At 39.9% G+C, this 6,174-nt stretch overlaps 1 protein-coding gene and 1 long non-coding RNA gene across 5 annotated transcripts in view; one reads left to right on the forward strand and one right to left on the reverse strand.

The window, feature by feature from the left end:
* Window positions 1-6,174, forward strand: part of LOC109539444 (potassium voltage-gated channel protein Shaker) — a 71,458-nt gene that overhangs the window by 5,383 nt on the left and 59,901 nt on the right. The window lies entirely within an intron of this gene.
* On the reverse strand, window positions 2,084-2,899 carry LOC125505352. Its single transcript, XR_007282116.1, has 2 exons — window positions 2,663-2,899; window positions 2,084-2,298 (listed from the first exon to the last, which is right to left on the reverse strand). It is a non-coding gene; the product is annotated as an uncharacterized LOC125505352 (long non-coding RNA).

Here is a 6,174-nt window from a genome sequence, read left to right on the forward strand (position 1 = left end):
GGAAGCTGTGTTAGTGAGTCAGTTCAAACTGATGTACCTAACTGAAGAATATTCAAGTCGTGTTTTTCAGAACTTAGATTTTTGCAATTCAATAATGTACACCTTGCAAGTAAAAGTTTGTTTATCGTATCTGTTCCTCGAATCTCCACTAAGCCTTGAGTAGTATGCACTTCAGGACATAGTTATACTCATCGGACATTTGTTCTAAATAAAAATATTCTCTTTCCTCAGCCTGATAACCACCCCTGTTTATAAATATACGTATTATCAAAAATGTAATATTCAAGTTCATTTTCACTTGCTCCGCCTATGACTGCGGCTTCTAGAATTTCCTTCATTATAACAATTAAGCGTAAATGATCAACAGCAACCAAATTCCAATTGAAAAGGTAAGAAATACAAATACACCAACATAAAATGATTAATAATAAATTGTGTAAGGTTAGGTTACACAATAACACATGTTTAATACTGAAAGCAGTGAACTAGGCATCCCAATAACTATCATTTCGTTACAGAAATAACGCAAAGGCAGTATTAAAATAAGGAATAACATTAGTACTGCATGACAGTATTTAGCATGTCCAATAACTCTCTATTATTCACCGCAGTTGTGGACGAAACGAAAGAAAGAAATTCGATCCAGGTAGAATTTGCCAGACTTAACCAGCCATTCAATTTCACTTGAGCTTCAAGCAATCCGGCCACCGAAAATGTGCTCAATTAGGACTTGAATAAATTAGCGGATTAAAATACAGATCGGTCCCTCCCGGATTCATTTTAAAAGCTCCAGACCAAACAAGGAAAGTGCAATTTTGAATAACTCCGGTCTTTATCTGAAATATCTCCAGATAATACAGCGTTCGGCCCCCAGATAAAAGGAGACGTTCAAAAATGCCCCGTCTAAAGCGCGATGCTTTTTTGGCCTTTTGAACCGAGCCTGGAACGGAGGCCGGCCTTTATCCAGGGAATAAAAGGCTCGAGACTTAAGGCCTTAATAGGTTCTACAAGATTGTAGTTGAAAAATGAATGCGGAGAGTATGGCATGGAGAGCCAGTCTACGGTAGGAAACTGGCAAATTAAATGGATGTTTGCGGCGATGTTTCCATTAAACTGAAACCAAACAAGGGAATTTGCAGAGTTTTTTCCAGGAGTTGGACTGGAAACAATTGATCTTCGCACTTTCGCATAATTTTTCAGTCATCGTCGGTGAAACTCGAGAAGTTTCGCGTTCTGAAAGGGCAGCTTTGCTTTATTATCGGGCCATTTGGGCCAAAACCATGTCATCCATATTCAATTACGTTGTGTAACCATCAACAATTTATTCATGGCAGTGGAATTTCAATGGACATGTTAAACTCCCGCTATTTGAGCCTTAGAATTTACACTCTTCCATTCTTATTTCCGTCTTCGCCTTCTGGATCGGCCATTTGAGGTGTGAATTATGGCCGGTAATGCATTCAGGCTGTCGCGTCCAGAAAATTAACTGGCAAAACACCATCGAATGTATTAGTTTATTGGCTGGTTTCGGAAAATGAGCGCATTTTTGGGCGTTTTAAGACTTTGGGACAGGTTTTGTAAATCGGTGATGCAAATTTGGAAATGACCTGGATTGATTTAGGAGCTTCAGTTGTTAAACATTTAAAACTTAATTCATTTTTCTTTCGTTTCCATTATTTACATTTTTGCGATAGTTTTATCGCTCACGGTTTGTTGATTTTGCGATCGAAAATCCGGGTCACGATTTAATATCGCTTTGAGTACGGGCCGAAAACGCAAATAAAATTGTCCCTTTCGCTGTACAAGCGGAAGAACCAAATCGAAATCGGTCCTTAAAATCGTCCCTTGCGGTCCCAAACCTTCTCGCCCAATTCACTATTATTAAAGTGCTTCGGTGCTAAATAATGCATTTTTAATTGTTGTTTCTTTGTTTCAGGTAAGTGGATTTTGATGTTACACAGAACTATTTTTGAGAAGTGAGCGGTCTCATTGCGGACTTTAAGAGTTGGTGTTTCTACCGGACGTTTCGCTTGTATGAGCCGCAGGCATGATCAAAGGTAAAAAAGGTGAAAAAAAGTCGTTGTTTTTATCGAGCAGAGTCTGGAATTTATTAGAGGTAAACAACACTGTTAAATATCGCGTTCGGCGACTCCGATTTTATTATCAAGGCGGGGAAACTTTTCGTTCAAGTGAAAAATGACCAGTGCTTTTGCTATTTGGCTCGTTATGGATGGTTTATCTAGGTGGTGCAAAATATCCATGATATTTTTCCGGATTTTTATGGATGCTGGATTAAAACTGCAACAACAATGCGGGGATACAATTTGCGCAAAACAATCTCAGTTGTATTCTTTCACGGTGTGAATGAGATGTTCAAATCTAAGCAGGCATCAAATCAATTTTTTGTTCGAATGAATCTAAAAGTGCCGTTTTTCTATCAGAAGCCATGATAGAAAAGAAGCACTGTTCTTTACTGTTCATTTGTCTTACTTTTACGCACGGACTATTACGCACATGTGCGCAAAAGTAAATCTGACAAATTGGAAGTGCCACTGTCATAAAATATTTTCAAGTATTTTTATTAAAAAGTAAACGACAGGCTTTTCTAATGCATTACGTTGGTTTATAGAGAACTATTGATTATAATTTAAAGTTTACTTACAATTTGTAAATTATGACTTTGTTAAGAGTTCAGTCCCAAAGTCGTTCAAATGGTCTATTTTTTGCACTCGCCGATGTTGCCACAAGCAAAACACGATTTTTGTAAATAGCGTATGTTTCTTGCAACATATGCAACTGCCAGAAACATCATACCGTGAAAGCGGCACTTGAATTTTTAACACTCATTGTTTCACTTCTATATACTTACAAAAGTATGCTTTTGAAAAATTACCAACGTCAAAACATGACAATTTCAAAAATGGCATTGACATCTAATTTTAAATATGAAGTGGCGGCACAGATCACAAAGGTAGGTACTCTGTGATGTGTGGTTGACGGCTTTTATTTTGGGCTATTTTTATTTATTATAACTTATTACTCGTGTTATGTCCTTTATTCGAATAAAAAATATTGTTCGATACGAGGGCGAAAATCCGTTTTTCGAACGACGAGTTCGTCAAATTCCGTCAAATGTCACCTGTTACACTGGCGGCAGGAATTTCTCGCCCTTCGGAAGCTTGTGTACTTTAGGCCCTTATCGGCGGTTCGCAACCCCCTAAGAGCCAAATAAAACCCTCGAATAAGCGCTTTTAATGCACACAATGAGCACAATCCCGGCTATTTCGTCGGAGGTCAGAATGGATAAACAGATAAATTGATGGATTGAGTGCGGGAAAAAATATACAGAATGATTTGCAATCAAGTGCTGATTTTTCCTTGTGCATAATTCCACCTTAGTGGATCAGATGAGGCAATACCACCTATATACAAGGTCTAAATTAGAAAAATAATCGTCGTTCTGTGCAAGGGTGGCGCAAGATTATTGCAAAATTTCATGTTTTCCGTGCCCTTTTTGCTCATATCTCGGAGGCAAAATGAGCAAGAATGCTCATTTGTACATCATTCTAGCCAGAAATAAATGGCCTTTTTAGAAAGTGGACCATGGATGCGGAAATGTTGGCAGTTTTCTCAAAAAATACTTGAATTCAAGAAGTTTTAGATTTGTGTGATTTTTTTGAGTTGCNAAATCCACTTGAACATGACGCTGCTTTTTTCGAAGTTTCTCAAGAACCATTCGAGCCACAGAATTCGTTTTGGCATCGTTGGATAGAGAATTGAATGGGGGGGGGGGGGAATGACCCCCATGCCCCCCCTGGATCCGCCCTTGACTGGGGCTTTATATCTAGGTGGTCTTGGATGAGGGCGGCAAAGTTGAATGGTTTAGAGAGAAAGTAGCCCTTATTCGGTACGTTTCCTTTGAAAATAAGTCGGGATTTTGCAAAAGTAAGCCGGTTTGTAAGAGTGATTTTGCCCACGGGACGGTTAACAAAGCTTTGTCGCCACTTCTGGAAATTGAACGGGACAGACTCGGCGATAACGGATCGGTTTTGGCAAATGCAGGTGTTTTTTTTGCACTTTCGTGTTTTGTCTCAGTGGCGAATCGATTATGCAGGCAAGTGGGTGAATTATTTATGTGGCAATCCAAGAGACCGGCTGCGAAAGCCTTTGAAGACTTTTATGCACAATTGCATTATGTAAAGCTGTTGGGGGCTTTTTGCGATTTTGATATCTAGCCGTTTGTTGCCAGCAGGAAGGTCTTGTTTGTGGAATTAATAAAGTTCCGAGTGATTTATGATTCCTGTTTTCCTGGATCATGCGATTGAATGAAATCGCGGTTTATTTTGCCGGCATAAATCCCACGTCAAATCTGGTCGGTAGTATTCCGATTTATGCAAAACCAGGCGCATACATTTGGAAAATGGAAAATTTGAAATGAGTGAAGTGCGTTTATTGGTTGATAAATCGATTTTTGCCGCTCAGAATTGAGGAGCCAAGAGGCGAATCAGTGAGCCTAATCTGAAGGCAGAATATTTACAAAATCGCCTGCAGATTCTGGAGGGAAATTCTCCTTTTCCGGCCAAACGGGAATGTACAAGTTGCGTTTCTCGGCAGTTTGTTCAAGCCGATGAATGTTTAATTGTGTCTAGGGAGGCTGAGTTATCGCTCTTTTTAAGAAGCGCAACCCTTAAAGTTGAGTGCCCATTACTTCAAATATAGCTTCACTTTCTTGTTCTTGAGAAATCCAGGAGTTTTCTAGGGTGATTTCTGGTCAGAAAGTCTAGAAGACTATGCAAAGGCTTTGTAAAATGGGCAAAGTTGGGCAGAATTTAAGGTTCTATTTTTAAAATGGATTTTTCGAATGTGTAGGTTTTGCTTTGGTTGTTGTGCAAATCGAAAACAAAAACATTTTTCTTGCGTGTTTCAAAAAGGTTCATTTGCAACTCGTTTGAGGAAAAGTTCCTTTGGCACTTTTCCCTATTTCAGCGACATCTGCAGCTTGGATCGATGTGTAGCGTGGCTTTCGTTAGATTTTCCTGCTAAATTTAGAAACTTAGATTCACATATTGACCGGATTTTCCCTCGATGCATTGGCTCTTTGTGTGGAGAGGGCGCTGACGAAGTTTCCTCGTGGAAAGCGCACTGTTTTCGCCAGTGAACTGAGTTTTCCCTTCGAAAGGAAAGTTCAACTTTCTGTGCTATTCTACGGTTTAATGGCTTTTCGTTAAGATGGTTAGCAAAGTAGCCCGGGGAAATTGGGCAAACGTAATTCGAGTTGCAATGGCTGGCTATAAAAATTTACAAGTGGAAAACAGCACGTTTGCACTTCAGCACAGCTCATCAACCGGTCTACAATGTGTTGAATGGATTTTTTAATCGACCGGAATATATCCGATTGCGTTGCTTTAAGTCACGCCACTTGAACCATTGCCCAATTGGTTGAAACGGTTCAGTTTTTTAGATTTTCCAGTCAAAACTGTGGTTTTGTTTGAAGATTTACAGGCAAAACTTCATACTAGAATCAAGCGCTTTTCGCGAAAAATGCCTGGCTAGAAACCCGCTGGAGTTGATTGAAGGATCCACATGCGACACTAGTTAAGGTTGCTCTTGATGGCTCGGAACAATGCTGGATATTTATAAAGTAATGATGAATGCCGTTGGCCTGAGCGGTTGGATGTTTCGAGTCCAGTTCTAATTTTATAATTGCGCTGGATCGCCGATATCGCTGTGAAATCGCGAGTGTCGCAAAGTGTCCAGTTTCGCGATTTTTACCAGTGCAAACTGGTCAACGCCGAACTATATTGGATTGGGCTCTGAGCTGAGCAGGACTCAGAATGGTCGGCTTGGTTCTGAAGCGCTCACTGATCACATACAGTTTTCCCGATTGTTCATATATTTATTTACAATCCTGCAATGTAATATAATGTTTGAGGGTTGAAAGACTGCATAAAGCTTCCAAGCTGGAATCAGCAGGTTTTTTGTATCTAAGTATTAATCAAGTGGTGGTTTAAAGTCAGGTTATTTCCGTATGGTGAATTCGGTGCAGTTAGAGAGGCGACAGACGAAAAAATCCAGTGTCGTGCGTAGCTATTTGGTGACATTTTCTGATGTATTCATGGCCTATCTGCATTCGACGGCGAGCCAGAAGGGTCTGAAATCGTGCGCCACTGCCCT

Source organism: Dendroctonus ponderosae, unplaced genomic scaffold (assembly GCF_020466585.1).
Source record: "Dendroctonus ponderosae isolate FM_Combo_2020 unplaced genomic scaffold, Dpon_F_20191213v2 Dpon_F_20191213_8, whole genome shotgun sequence".
In the NCBI taxonomy this organism is placed as follows: Eukaryota; Metazoa; Arthropoda; class Insecta; order Coleoptera; family Curculionidae; genus Dendroctonus; species Dendroctonus ponderosae.